The sequence below is a fragment of the Macrobrachium nipponense genome, chromosome 4 (assembly GCF_015104395.2).
Source record: "Macrobrachium nipponense isolate FS-2020 chromosome 4, ASM1510439v2, whole genome shotgun sequence".
Taxonomy (NCBI): Eukaryota; Metazoa; Arthropoda; class Malacostraca; order Decapoda; family Palaemonidae; genus Macrobrachium; species Macrobrachium nipponense.
In genome coordinates, this window is record NC_061100.1 from 95,211,556 (window position 1) to 95,226,555 (window position 15,000).

Sequence of the window (15,000 nt, forward strand, 5' to 3'; positions counted from 1 at the left end):
AATGTGTGTATTAGCGTGTTTTTGCTCGAGGCAATCCTGTGTTCTCTCATTGAAGACGTGAGTGTAATATTAATGTTTTTTGTCTTTGTGTATGGATCATTTTTTGTAGTTAGAGAATCAGTTCAGAGTACCATTTTTTTTCCCATAGGAGTAGAACGTGATGTGATGTTTTTCTTGGCACATGTTAAAGGAGACGCATTTGTTTTGGTTTTGACACGTGTATGCATATGAAGGTTTTTTGCAATTTGGTTCTTGGGGATGCTTGGATTACATTTTTTTGGCCCTCAGAGACAGTGGCTGCTCATGTATACGCACTCAGCGTATTTTTTGAAGAGCCAGCGAAAGGGAGGCTAGTGTCTTCAATGGGGGAATGCTTGACAGGGGGGTGAACTTCTTTTTTTTTCTTTGTGCCGGGGTAATGGGGATAAGTTTGGCCTTGAATAGGAAATTTCAATGCCACATCAGCTGATAGCCATGAGGGATGATATGATATGCCTGTAGGGTTTCTGTTGGAAAGATTTTTGTTCTTTGAAATGAAATGCATATGAATTTGGTGCAAGTTTTCCTTGCGCTTTGGAGAATGCTTTTACGCAATGTTAGAGGGCATAATTATAACTGGGGATGCAGAGATTACTTTATAATGGGGATATGTTTGGAATATGGAGATTATTTTGAAATGGTGATGATTGGTGTTGTGCCTGGTGATGCTAATGGAGATTATTTGCAAGTGGTGATATTGGAGTTATGGGGGTGTGGCAATGGTAATGAATACTGGGGAATGGCAATATTAAAGCCTTTACTGGTGATATTTTATGGAGGTATTTACGGAGAATTATTATGGAAAATTATCAGTTATTACTGGAGATATTTACGGAGATATATTTAAGTAGAATTGTTATTACTGGGGATATTTACGGGGATTCTACTGGAGTTCACAGTGATAATTTTGGGGAATGTTACAATGATTTATGGGTGGCGATAAAAATTTCTGGTGAATTCTGGTAAATTTGATGATAGCAATTCTGGTGAATGGGCGAGTACTAATATTTGGTGATACTATTGATACTGGCGAGTTCTGATATTGGTGTTGTTTTTTATACTAACATGGGTGCTTGTAATGATTACTAAGGGTGGTGATGTTTTGTGGATATGGGAGATACAAACCACAGATTTGGTTTTCTTTTTTTTATGAGTTCAGCAGACAGTTGCTTGAAGTCTACGTGAGTCACAGATGTTACAGGTGTCACGGGAATAGTTATCAGTGCCATTAGTTTTTTTTTCCCTTTTTTTGACGTTAGCCATCGCTGACGTAAGTTTTTTATCATGGGCGAATTTAAATTTATTTTTCTCTCAGGACAGTTTGTGGAGAATTTTTTTTTAATATCTCAGTTCGTGACTTGGAGTCATTGTTCGGGAATGTGTTTATAATTTCAGCCGTTTGATGCTGCAATGAGATAATTAGGGAAAAGTTTTGCATTTTTGCATGTCTACATGATGGCACTACATTTTTTTCTGGATATTTGTGTTCTGGAAATTGTTGGCCTCTTGAACAGTTGTGTTTGTTGCAACTTTGCCAGAGATAGGAAACTTGGTTAAGTTTCTGGTGGCCTGTGCCGTAGTGAATATGGGGAAGTCTTTGCTTAGATACCTTGGATTTGGAGTTTTGTTACAATGAGTTATGGCACACTGAGGATTTTTTTTTTTTTTCTAGAATTTCTTGGGTAATTTTTATTTTTTATTTTTGCCGAGTTTTTGCCCTTTCCCAGCAGTTATGCTACACAGAGAAGTTTATAGTTTTTGACATAATATTGAGTTATTTTACAGAGAATTGGGAGGGATGGGATAATTGGAGAAATAATATTTTGGCCATTTGATATTTTTTTATCTTGTTGGAGATATTCCACAGTTTAGGCCTATGGTGATAAGAGCTATGTTTAGTTCAATTATTTTTGCAGACATTTTGGTGCAAATAGAAACCCTTGTGAGAGGAGATATATGGTAATATTTTTGAGTGTATCAGCTAGATGCTTTGAGTGCATTTTTCGGGGACAGAGTTTCATTTTTTGACCACTCTGCTTGAAGATATAATATATTTTTTTTGAGACTTGTTTTTATTCCACATGGGGTATTGGTGAAATAGAGGGAATATGGTGTTATGGGGTTATTGGCGAAATGGAGGGAATATTTATATTGCCTGGGTGTTGTTATTATTATTATGGTGGTATATATGTGGGTGGCACTAATCTTTGGTGGTGACTTTTTTTTGTGGTTATGAATTTTGGAGCTGAATTTATGGGGTTTTACGAGCCAAAAGAGAGGGGATACTGGGTTCTTTTGGGCGTGGTGGTTCTATAGCGAGTCCCTATGGAGATGTCACATTTTTTTTATATTCACCAGTGAGTTATTTTTTGGCGGCATATAATTTTGGAATAGTGGTGGGTTACTGAGGTTTGTGTCCTGAATGGGTGATAATTTGGTTTATACAATTGTGTAATATTATGTGGGAGTTATGTCTTTGAGGAAAATTTTTGAGTACCTTGGTGATTTCCTGGAGATAATTTTGTGGAATGTGATTATGTAGTGTCAGTATAGAATTATTTTTGGAGAATCTTGGGTTTCTGAAGTTGCAAGGCTGACTAGACATGCCTATACTGCAGTTCTAGCACCTGACGTGTTCACAGATGGATTTTTGCTGATAATGCCTTGATGAGTCCAGTTGCTGACTCTTTTCCTTCAGTGTTGATTACTCAGAGATTTGCACTATTCCTGGAGATGCTGACTATGGCATTCACGGAGATGTACTTCGTAAGGGGGTTGTTTCCGGTTGTTTCTGATCGATGAAATTGTTGCAATAGCAAATTCCTTAACGATACATGCTCCATTCATGAGGGAGACGCTGGATTATGTATATTATTATATTATGTGCTTTGTAATGGGGAAAGTTCACATATTCATTGGTTATTATTTTCTTTTCTTCTCTTTTTTTTCTGTTCCTACCGAGAGATGTAATTGGGGTTAAGCTTTAAATAGCATTTCTATTTTTGGACAGGAGATATGATTTGTTGGGGTACGTGAATTAGATAAAATGGGTGTTTGGCATTGTATTTCATGGAGATTAATTATATGGACAGTAAAGGGTTTTTGCTGTTAGACAGTAAAGGGCTCTTACTGATTTTGCCGGTTACTGAAATATCAGAGCTTGAGAGAACATTTTTGGTGATAACTTGGGGCTGGGTTTGTTAAGCTTTTTTTTCCTTGTGAGAATTTGTGAGTTTGAAATGTGATTAAAGAAGTCCGTAGAGTTTCTGTGAGTTCTTGTGTTGGTGTGTGCTGATGTGTGAATTTGGCGAGCCTTTTTATTTTTTTTTTTTTTTTTTTTTACATCATTGGAGAATTAAGTTGGAGATTTTAATATTTTCTTTGCGGGGTTATGATAGTAATTTGTGATTTAGCGATCTTATGGAGTTCCTTCACGAGTTGTAGTTAGAAATGAGTTCAGTGGTTATATTAATGGGGTTAGTTGGAAGACATTCAGTTAGTGTTTCCTAGAATTTTTTGTGGTCATTACTTGACAGAAGTATGTCTGGGGTTAATTTTTCTTTAATTAACCAATGACGTGACTGACATACTGCAGCACCATAAACATCGTTCCCCAATGCCAGCAAGACGCCCCTTCAACTGTTTGCAGAGATGTTGTTGATGTTTTACCCCATGCGAGAATTTCTACGAGTCTAAGGGTTTTATTGTGCTTTTGGACATGGAAATCGCCAGTTGTCTTCCACGGGGAGACGCTTTGCCCTTTCTACAGCGTGTTTCACATGTCATACAGCTGCAGACCAATCACATGCACTGGAGGGCATGAGAAAGTTCAAGTGAAGAAAATATACCTTTTTTTATACAATTCAATTGTTATTATAGCCCATATGCAAGTTGTGGGAGATGATGTGTGATAGACATTGTACTGCCAGAGACCATGCAGTTATTTTTTTTAATTATAGTGTTTTATGAGCTGGCCAATGTCTTTTTTATATATATGAGTGTATTATGTGAGCTGTTTTATGTGAGCCGAGTGAAAAGCCTTGGGAATGCTAATGCATCCTTCTTTGGGTGGTGTTATCAAAATTGCTGTCTCAACAAATCAGTGCCTCGTCCTGTCGCTATGAGCGCAGAGGTGACTTTGAAACTGGATTCAAGCAGTTCATGGACGTGAACATTGTGCGTGAAATCGTACATGCGAGCCTTATCCCCTACATATGAGAATGTAGTGTTACCAAGAAGGGGAGACCATTACAGAGAGGCAGCAGAGCCAAGATGGCTTCTGCAAATTGTTTGTTAATAAGTGATAGTGAATACTGTGTTGCATGGGTGAGAATACTTTATGTTGGCCAAAGTGTGGCTGGATTGTCTTTGAATATTTATTCCAGAGATGTTCTATTTATATGATCTTTTGATTATACTCTTATGCTTATCGGAGTGTTCTCCTGTCTTCTAACGGGCGATTCTGGAATATGGGGAATTGATCTGGACAAGGGGAATTGATCTGGAGAAGGGGGATTAATCTGGAGAAATAGGAACTGACTTAATTACTATTGTGTACTGACTATATTGACTGTGCCTGATGTTATGGCTAAACTGATGTTAGTTATGTGATTAATTACCGAGGGTTATCTGAGTTATTTGGGCTTCTGAGTTTACCATTTCTTTTACTCATTCTATTAAGAACCTGAGTTTATTTGGTTAATACTTTGCTTTTAAATAAATGCATATTTTTGTAAGTTCCGTGTCTGATTTAGTGACCTTGGATAATGGAGGGGGGAGGTGTATCGAGAGAGAGAGAGAGAGAGAGAGAGAGAGAGAGAGAGAGAGAGAGAGAGAGAGAGAGAGAGAGAGAGAGTTGTCTGGAATCTCTCTCTCTCTCTCTCTCTCGAGAAAGAGAGAGAGAGAGAGAGAGAGGGGGAGAGAGAATGTGTTACCAATTGCCTGCCGCTCTTGGTCCATCGCTACCTTTAAAAATGTGATAACGAGATAAATCATCTCATTATATTCGTTATATATATATATATATATATATATATATATATATATATAATATATATATATATATATATGTGTGTGTGTGTGTGTGTGTGTGTGTGTATGTGAGTGTGTGTGTAATATGTATGTATATATATAAATTCGGGGTTCAATCAAATCGTAATTCCTCAACACCAGATGCCTTCCAAATGTCATCAGGAAAACACCAATTCATTTACAAAATAGCTATGGATCATTTTCATTGCTGTCTTATTTATGCAATGTTGTACACCAACCCCGGTTGATTTCTACGAATCATCAATGAATCGACAGTAAACAGCAACAAGGGAAGTCACAGCAACTACAAATAATAATACAATAACAACATACAATACTATAGACATTAGTACATAATGAAAACAGATGCATTTGCCCACTGTCCAGAGTGAATAAATAATCTTCGCTCATCACAATTTAAGTCAATGGGGAAAGTGAAATGAAAAAGAAGAAAACTTAATCATCATTAAGCAGATTACAAAATGCGTGAAATTTTTCCCAACGCAGAGGCCAATATGATAAGCAACCAAATGTCCTTATTAACCTAAAACCTGATGGAAATGAAGAGAAAGGAAGGAAATGGAGAAGAATGAAAGAGAATGCAAGAGCCTGGTATAGCCGCGAGGGAGATGACCTCATAATGCAAAAGTTCCTTAAACATTCTCTCTCTCTCTCTCTCTCTCTCTCTCTCTCTCTCTCTCTCTCTCTCTCTCTCTCAAAGCAAGGTGAGCTTCTAAGTTCCTAGTAGATAAAATAACACAAGTACAGTAAAACATACTCTTATGCAGTCAGTTATCGGAAATTTAATTCTTTAATAGTATGATCACTTATTTGTGTATTTTGTTTAAACATTTGTATATCTAAGAATCTGCACAACTAAATTCATTCTTATTCAGCAAAAAATATATATTTATACACAAAGTAGTTCATTAATTTCATAGCCAAATTTTTCAGACTGACAAGGGAATGAATCCATTTTTCCTCCCTTTGCCATCGCTTCACGTTACATTGATAATGCCATTTTATGACTTAAGATATATGGCTTCATAGGTTGGAAAATGAATTCACTAACAATAAAAAGCACAAATCAAAACAATATTTTTAAACTGTCTCTGAGCTGCATCTTCTTCACTACTATCTCGTTTCTGCTTCTCACACAATAACACATCAACTCGTTTGTCCTCGTTGTTTTCTACAGTTTTTCTTCAACTATTGTAACAACTGCCAGGTTACCACATCGGAAATTTACACACTGCAGAACTCCTGGAATCTCCAGTACTGGGTTTAGTGAACTTCTTTCCATCTGTTTTTAACTTTGGAATATTCTTCCACCCAAGCCTGAGTCTTTTCCAGATTATACCGCACCGAAGTTCATTTCCCTTTCCATTTGACATTTTTCCCCTTCAGTCACTGGCATGAAAAAAGTGTCAAGCTGATCGTTCTTTCATTCTATGAGGTATGAGAAATCAGATGCTGTGGTCCCTCAGCAAGGTATATTGAGCATTCATAGCTGCTTTGTTTGTCGATAGTTTACCAGTGTTCTTGCATAATGCATATTTTCTGATATTTTATGAAATATAACTGAAAACAACGAAATTTTCTCTTTTATCTCGTAAATCAAATATCCGGCATATCAAAGATTCGCAGTTTCATTATTTCTGACTTTTGGACTGATCCCACGTGCCTCAAAAATATGCGAAATAGGATCCTCCTTTGGCTTTGGCCTTCATTATTTTTGAGACAGTGACTTTCTGAATCTTTAACATGTACAACATAATATAAATAACACCGCAATGAAATGACCCATTGCTATTTTTGTAAATGAACTGGTGTTTTCCTGATGACAATTGGAAGGCATCTGGTATTGAGGAATTATGATTTGATTGAACCACTTGTCGCGAAAATGGACGGATCCCCCCCCCTTTTAGCGACAAAATGCCACAACGTCATGGTTAACTTGTGTAAGAAAAAAGAATTAATGACGGGCGCCGAGGCGACTACATGACTTCATCCAGTCATGGATATGAGAAACGTAGCTAATCCTTACGAAACTGTGTGGAGGAGGAAAGTGAAATTACCTGCCATAAAATTGATATTTCTTATAAAACTATGAAGCAAAACTAACCATTTATATAAAATAAAAACAAAGGAAGCGCGCTTAGTGAAAAGCTTCACCTACGGTGGAATCTCACGAGTTTACTTGAGTTGTAGCACAATGTAAAACTAGAGTTCGTCATCTACCTTAATACAAATTGCCAAATCTTGAGCTTAACGAACAAAGATAAGACGCAATAGAGTAAAGCGTCGAACGTTCTGGGATTGTTTCGCCATGACGTCACAAAGTTGTGCTCGAGGGCAACGCCAACCACATCAGGCATTCGCTTCCCAGGTACAGCAAAAGGTAAGGTGGATCGTCTTCTTCTCTCCACACATCCAGAGTCGTTACTTCGTTCCTTAATTAACATGCTATAGTGTAAGTTTATCACGGGGCATCCTATAAATAATGAAGCCTAATTAGAGTTTATATTAACAAACGTAATGTGAGCAAACCGATTATGTGAGTTTTATATCAGATTTCTTGATATTTTTTATCTCTTGGTCCGCCTCATGGACATAGAATTGCAACGGCCCCGTGCCACTTTAATTCATCAAATTGTCGTGTTAAATGTTTCCTGTAACCTTGTACATGATATGTGAGAAAATGTTTTGAGTGTAATCTTAGTTTATTTTTGTAATAGAAATGTGTAAAATAGTAAACCTTGCTTCCTCAATCCCTCCACTGAGTTGTAAAGTCTAATCCTTCAGACCTTGTTATCGCCCAGACCACCGGGCTAGTACCTAAGTAAGTGAATAGCGAATAATTCACAATATTTGGTCCTCTCTGTGAGAGGAGAGCGTGACCGTCAAACTGATTAGGAGTCGGTAGTTGCCACAATCTTGTAGTAACCTTTCCCCCCCTCTTCATAACTTAAAAATAACTTTTTTTCTTGTTTTGCCCCCCTTGTAGTAATTAGCAGTCGTGGCCAGTTGCCACCATTAGTTTTTTTACAATTATGGCAACGATGGGCCTCCTATCAGACCTGCATCTAGAAGCTCAACGAGAGCTCATTAAAACGCAAAGTGCGACTGTGTACCAGAACCTGTTAGATCGTATTAGAGAGAATGAAAGGCAGTTTCGTTCGCTGTACTTATCCAATGTGGCTAAATTAGAGTCAGGGATAGAGGCTAGGCTACGCCAGCTAATGAGTGAGTCAACCAAGGCAATTCTTTGCTGTTGCACCGAATTGACATGCTAAACATTCCAGCAAAGAGTGTGAATTTGCCAAAGCTGAAACCATTGCCCCTCCCTATGTTCGAGGGAGAAGTGAGCGAATACGCTTCATATAGAAAATTGTTTGAAATTCATGTTAATCACAAAAGTGACTTGGACGATGTGACCAAGTTCACGTACTTGCTCGTTACCTTGGGAAGGGATTCACTAAGAGTTGTCAAATCTCTGAGCATAACCGCACCTAACTATCGAATTGGTTCAGACCTGTTTGATGAACAGTACGGGATGACATCAAATGCTCGTCATTTTGCATTGGTGATTAGCCAATATCTTTGTGCCTTCATTAAACTCTGTAGAACTTAAGAAATTCCATTTTGAATTGACCATTTTGATAGAACAGATTAAACAATTTGAGCAAGAACGATATCGATCACGGTATGATCATTAGGTCTAAATAAATAAAAAATTATCTGGGGGTAAATTATGCCCTAAAGTTGTGGAGCACTTTCGCAAGTGCGACTAATGACTCCAACGCCATTGACTTTCATTATTTGTATGCGCGAGGGCGATGGCGTTCAAAAGGGTGAGTCCCCTAAAACCCGAAGAGAATACATGAAATGAACACAAACCTGAAACCGAAAGTTAAAGCTTGTCCATTTTGTAATGACAGCCATTCAGCACACAAGTGGAACAGACCGCTAGATATCGCCACGAGACATCGTCAGTTGATCCGCACGAGGTGTTTCAATTGTCTAAATGTAGGGCACAGAAGCGAACAGTGCCAAAGTAAGAATTCATGTAAGTTGTGCGGTGCTAAGCACCATAATTTAATTCGTGATAACAGGCACCCACCCAAGACCTCAACTTCATCCTCTGTTGCCCCCTTTCATAATGTTCCTAGTGCCATCACATGTTAACTTCCTTCCGCCCGCCTGGTGAAGACTGCAACTCCAAAAGGTAGCCAGAAGAGCGCTAACAATCCAAGCGCCAGAGAGAAAGAATCAAAGCCCTGTGTAAACGCTAAGGTAACGTTGAAAAGTCCCTAAATAGAACTACCTTGTTCATTGTTGCCAACTGCCACGTTACGAGTACACGGCGAAACCAACCACATCCAATTGTTCCTCAACACTGGGAGCCAGCACAGCTTCATATGAGCCCCCTTAGCCAAGAGATTAAATCTCCCAATTGTAGGTCGTGTAGCAATAAATCTAGCTCCCTTTGACTCTGCGGAAATTGAGGGACAATTCGATGTGGTGGCATGCAAGATTGAAATGGGAAAACGAGTGCTTCGCATGAAGCTAGTAGTGCACCATCACGCAGATGTGCTCATTCACAATATAGACTATGCTAAAATAAAGAAACATCTCGTAAGTAAAGTAAATCACATTGTTGTGAAGTGATGCGACATGATAAAGTATATGAAGTAGACATACTCATAGGAGCTGATTATTTTAGCTATTTCGTCCTTGGCTCGGAGTGAATCGATGGGATCAACCTTTTTGTAACACATGGGGGAATGTCGCCATTCGGAAAAGTTCCACAGTAGGCACTTGAAGGTGCTAAGCAAAGAACCACACACACACTGGGCATGTGCAAGATAGCAATACCAGAAACATACGTCGATGAGTGGTGGAGACTAGACCGAATCGGGATCGCTGTGGTCCAGTTAGAATCCCTCAGTTAGAATGCAAAATTTGATCAAGAACCCCAGTACTGCGCACATCATGAAAGGGTATTGCAATCTTACTAAGAAGTGGGATTCATCGAAAGGTTAGAAGCCCCCAAAATTGAAGAATATTACATGCCCCACTTATATTTAATGCATCAGCAAAGTCGGAGGACAGACTGTCATTGAATGATTGCCTACTATCCGGCCTCAACTTGGTAGAGGCATTGTATAACTCTTAGAACTTGTTAGTGAAGTTTAGTTTTCTTCGATATACCCTAATTGTAGAAATTAGCAAAGCATTCCATCGCATATTGTTGGATCCCAGTGATGCCAAGTACACACGATTCCTCTGGGGTGAGGCGCCTAATCGTATGGCTACCTTCGTCTTTCAGGTTGTGGTATTTGGCGTCACTGTGAGCCCCTTCCTCCTGCAAAAACTCCTTCAGACTCATTTGCTTAGTCAATTTTATGTGGATAATTATATCCAATCTTTCAATAAAATGCATTCGCTGACAAAGAAACACAAGTGAGCGAGAGAACTCTTGGAACGAGCCAACTTGGCCTTGACTGGCTGGGCCAGTAATGTTAAGAAATTGGACGAGAGAACTTATTGGGATGAACCTGCGTGTGAGTGTGTTGGGGATGGAATGGAACAGGGATGAGGATAAGATCCGTGTGACGGTGAGTCAGGGGATCCAAAAAATGAGGGAAGCGTGGGTACCTATGAAACACAGGATACTCTCACTTCTAGTGTCGAATCTCGACCCCTTAGGCTTGGTTAGTCCTTTATTTGTGAGTGGAAAGTTGTTTCTACAACAACTCTGGGAATATGGTATAGGATGGGATGATGTGCTACATAATACTAAGGCCCAAGAAGACAGTAAATTGCTACAGGAGTTCAAGTTAGTAAGTGAACTGGGGATTAAGCGATCTGTAGGCTCAAAAGGTTCTGAGTTACATGTGTTTTCTGATGCGTTAAGTAAGGCCTAGGGCCGTTGCATAAGTGAGACGAGGGAACAGAAAGACTGCTCTTCTTACAGGCAAAATGTGAGTTAACCCCCAAAAGATGTTAAAATTAACAATCCCAAAGTTAGAATTGCTAGCCTTGTAGATTAGCTAAACATCTGAAATCACTGATAGATCCGTCAACTGTCACCGCGTGGACAGATAGCAGAGTGGTGATCACTTGTGTGAATAGCAATAGGGATAATAAGAACATATTCACCAACAATCGGGTGGGGAAGATTCTTTTTACCCTACAGAATAACAACATAGCCTTGGAGTACATGCCAATCCATCAGAACCCAGCTGATATCCTGTCGAGAGGAGCCACCTTGCGAGAACTAAAACAGAACCAGTTGTGGTTGAGTGGCCCCACCTTTCTGCATTGTGTTGGAGAACCAAAACTGTCAGAAAACGTCTGTGTGTCAGAGCCCGTGACTGTAACTGTTGCCGTGGCTCTCTGTGAGATGAGAGAAGAAGTCGCTATGGTAGAACCCAGCGAGAACATGGGAAAACGTGGAATGGGGAGAAGAGTTTCTTGTTTCGTTGAGACTTATGAAATTAGTACTCAGATTTTTAAATCTAAATAAGTCTCCTTTCTTAATGTTAGTAAGATTGGATCAGAGGAAATATTTGGCCAGTACCTGTGCTTGTTTAGGAACTAACATTAGAGTTGCTAGAGATGTGATGAACTTTGTTAAACAATTGACTCTGTCTTATAGATAGAATTGTGTACACAAACTAGAATTCTTGATGAGAACTGTTGAAAGTCACTTGTTCTATTGCGTGCCAATGGCACCTTAGTTAGGAAATACTTAAATTATTTGCATCACTGTAATATGCATTGTGGTGTCAATGAGGTCATGGGTCTTTTCCGTCAGGACTGTTGGTTGCCCGGACTGAGAGTCAGAGCAAAACAAGTCGTAAGACAGTGTAGAGCCTGCATAATAGCCTTCAAGCCCCTACTGACGCAGCCACTACCACCTCCACTACCCAAAGAAAGAGCGAACCTGAGTTGCCCATTTGAATACATTGGAGTGGACCACACGGGTCCTATCCACACCACAGAGGGAGCAGGCCACATCCTGCTCATCACCTGTATGACCACCAGGGCAATATACCTGGAGTTTTGCAGCAATCTGGAAGCAGTAACCTTCATCTTGGCTCTGGGACGATTCAGGACGACCCATGGCGGCCCTTCACTTATCATCTCGGACAACCACCAGACATTCAGATCGACCAGGCACTTCCTGCAGGGATTGTATGAAGAGGAGGACGTCCAGAAGTTCCTTATGAGGACTAGCATTCAGTGGCATTTCCAGAAGCCCCAAGCACCTTGAAAGGGAGGCTTCTTCAAAAGGCTGGTAGGAGTAGCAAAATGCAGGCTTGAGGTAGCCTTGCAGAAGAAGTCCTTCCCAGAGGAGCATATCCGGATGTCAGTGAAGGAGGCCGAAGCCGTGGTCAATAATCGACTACTCATGTACACAGGGGACGGGCGAGAGGATCAAGTCATCTCACCCTCCCACCTGCTGTGAGGGCACCTTATCAATCTTATGGCCTCTACTCGCTCCAGAAGACCTGAGCCAGACATTGACCACCCTCAAGCTAGGAGACTGTTATCTTTGGTTGACGGACACCTTTGAAGGTGTTTCACGAACACAGGAAGAGAGAGTATCTCGCTGCCCTACACTCCAGGTAGGACTCTTGGCCTGGGAAAAGGACTGATCTTAGCCCGGGAGACGTTGTGCTCGTTAAAATCGAACAATCTAAGAGGGCTGCATGGCCCCTTTGTAAGATTACGGGGGTCTATCCCAATGATGATGGAATTGTCCAATCTGCGAAGGTGCTGTGCGATGGCACAGAAACCCTTCAAGCCATCAACCACCTCGTTCCCCTGGAAATTATGTCCGCTGAAGATGACGATCAGGAAGAAGACAGCAATGAGGATGCAGCCCAAGACGAGGTGGAAGCAGTCGAGGACAGCGAGGATGGGACGAGTGGTATCGGGAATGTGAGCGGTACCAATGATGGCATCGAAGGAGAAGAGCGAGTTACGTCAGGGGAAAGCGAGTGCGTAGTAGAGGCTCAGGGTGGACAGGGTGCAGATGATACGGATGGGTGAGATGAGCAAGAGGAAGTGCAGTTCATGTGCCCTAAAGAAAGAGCGGCAGTGATACAAAGGAACCAGATGAAAGAGTGGGTAAAAAACGAGTATGTGTAAGGCATACAAAATGGTAGTCTGGTACGAATTACAGGAGGGACGCTGTAAGTTTAGTTGACGTCAGAAGGAGTTTGAAGGACGATAGAAAACGGCATAGTTGTACTTATTTAAGGGTAACTAGAGTAAGTGTTCTCGTGTCAGCAGATCAGGCGCTGCACCAGACAAGGTATATTTAAGATTATTGCTTAAATTGTAATGTAAGATTATGTTTGAGCTGCCATTGAAAGGTGATCACCTATATGTACGTAAGTGTATTTTGAAATGTGTACGTTGTGTTTGTTCTGAATTGACTCCAACAACAAGCGCTTGTTGCATTGGAGTCAAGTCGGCCATAGTCATTGGAGTTTCCCTACCACCATCTGATCCTTCTGAATGCTCAGCCTTGCGGCCAGAATTTTCCCTGGTGCATAGGATGTTGCAAAAATGGACGATCCCCCTTTTAGCGACAAAAATGCCGCAATGTCAGGTTAACTTGAGTAAGAAGAAGAATCAATGACGAGTGCAAGTGACTAAATGACTTCTGTCATGGATATGTGAGAAACGTAGCTAATCCTTATGAAACTGTGTGAAGGAGGAAAGTGAAATAACCTGCCATAAAATTTATATTTCTTATAAAAATATGAAGCAAAATTAACCATGTATATAAGAAAAAACAAAGGAAATGCGCTTAATAAAAAGCTTTGCCTACGGTGGAATCCCTCGAGTTAATTTGAATTGTAGCTAATAATGTAAAACTAGAGTTCGTCATCTACCTTAACACAAATTGCCAAATCTTGTACTTAACGAATAAAGATGAGGGCAATAGAGTAAAGTGTGGGACGTTCTGGGATTGTTATGCCATGACGTCACAAAGTTGTGCTTGAGGGCAACGCCACCCACATCAGATATTCGCTTCCTAGGTACCAACTAGAGTCGTTACTTTGTTCCTTAATTAACAGGCTATAGTGTCAGTTTATCGCGGGGTATCCCACGCATCCTATAAATAATGAAGCCTAATTAGAGTTTATATTAACAAACGTAAAGTGAGCAATCCGATTGTGTGAGTTTTATATCAGATTTCTTGTATTTTTTTATCTCTTGGTCCGCCTCATGGACATAGAATTGTAACGGCACCGTGCCACTTTAATTCATCAAATTGTCGTGTTAAATGTTTCCTGTAATCTTCTCGTGTGTAATCAGCTTGTAAGTAAGTGAAGAGCGGATAATTTGCAAAAACCACTAACTTATATATATATAATATATATATATATATATATATATATATATATATATATATATATATATATATATATATATATATATATATATATACTAAAGTTGAAGGCGGTTGCTTGAAACCAGATAAGCATCATCGGAGGGTGGAGAGATACCAAAATCCTTTAAAGTTATGTATTTATTGCTGACGTTTCAGGACCATGTGTCCCATTTTCGAAGCTAAAAAATTAAAAGAGTAACAGAATTAAAATGAGACTCAGATTAAAACATGATAAAAAGTTATTTCTTAACAAAATGCAAATTAGGTAGAAGAGAAGGGAACAGTGATTACCAAGTAGTGCTGAAGGCAAAAGCTGAGTGACTGTCAGGGTCCGTTTTGGTGCCGACGGAAACTCAAGAGAGGTACAGAGGAGTGACGTGGACTGAGTATAAATTGGAAATTGGGGAACCAGTTGTTTGATAAAAAGAGATTCGAGTATTGCCAATTGGTGTTCGTTTGGAGCTTTGCCTATGATTTTGAAATCCTTGTAATTTATATTGTATTTGCATTTT